Source organism: Lethenteron reissneri, chromosome 14 (assembly GCF_015708825.2).
Source record: "Lethenteron reissneri isolate LAM-NWPU_2019-01 chromosome 14, ASM1570882v1, whole genome shotgun sequence".
Classification (NCBI taxonomy): domain Eukaryota; kingdom Metazoa; phylum Chordata; class Hyperoartia; order Petromyzontiformes; family Petromyzontidae; genus Lethenteron; species Lethenteron reissneri.
Genome location: NC_083792.1, coordinates 2,672,447 through 2,673,504, shown reverse-complemented (window position 1 = coordinate 2,673,504; position 1,058 = coordinate 2,672,447). Strand labels below are relative to the sequence as shown.

The 1,058-nt window shown below is 39.5% G+C and overlaps 1 non-coding gene across 1 annotated transcript; it reads left to right on the top strand.

The window, feature by feature from the left end:
* Nucleotides 1-438: 438 nt before the first annotated feature.
* LOC133342476 (U2 spliceosomal RNA) lies at nt 439-629 on the top strand. Its single transcript, XR_009755160.1, has one exon. It is a non-coding gene; the product is annotated as a U2 spliceosomal RNA (small nuclear RNA).
* Nucleotides 630-1,058: the final 429 nt, after the last annotated feature.

Here is a 1,058-nt window from a genome sequence, read left to right as displayed (position 1 = left end):
TCTCTGTCTCATTCAAGAATACTACACTTGTTTAATATTCCGTATCTCTTAACACGATGGCACATGCGGAATGGTCGTGATAACTTGTGCGCATATTCTTTGGTAAAGTCACGTAAAGTATTTTTTTGTAATTTTTGTTATTTTCTTTGAACCTATCTACGTGACTTTACCGAAAAACCCAAATAATATTCGCACAATAAGTTACCACGACCATTCCGCATGTGCCATGGTGTTAAAATAACAAAGGAGTTTTTTGTTTTTTTTTGTTATTTTCTTTGAACCTATCTATATGACTTTACCGAAAGGCGCAAAGAATATGAATTCCTGCAGTCACGAAAGCTTTAAGTCGGTATTTATTGTGCGAAGTAACGGATGGAGGCCCCATGGGGTAGAGAGAGTCTTGGTGTATGTAATCTCCACCACTGGTAAGTGTGTGTTATCGCTTCTCGGCCTTTTGGCTAAGATCAAGTGTAGTATCTGTTCTTATCAGTTTAATATCTGATACGTACCACATTGTGGTACCTTATATTAAATTGATTTTTGGGACAGGGAGATGGAATAGGGGCTTGCTCCGTCCACTCCGCGCATCAACCCGGTATTGCAGTTTCTCCGGGAATGGTGCACCTCCCTGCTGGGGGAGGGATATCATCAAACAAAAGTAGATTATGTTGGGTTTGCAAACCCCATTTCCGCTGTTTGTCCGTAATTGGATGCGTTCTCTCCTGTTTTGTTACCAGTCCCTTCCATCTTCTCATTTGTGCCCTGGATAGCTGTCAAATTTCAAAAATCTATCAAACTCTTTTCACAGGTATCCAGTCGGTGTGGGTCAAGAAGTAATATGTCATATGCACATGCACTTATATACTGCTCTGTTTGTTACGTCTTCATAGCGCAGTATTGCCCATAATGCCGTAATTTACCTATCTTAGTCTATCTTGCTTCATGTGCTATGTAGAAAGGCCTTAGGCTGAAATTTTACTATACCTTCCTTTAGGGACAGTGTTTATTAACGAACGATATTTTTTCGCTAGTTTTTTTTCATTCATATGTATTGGTAG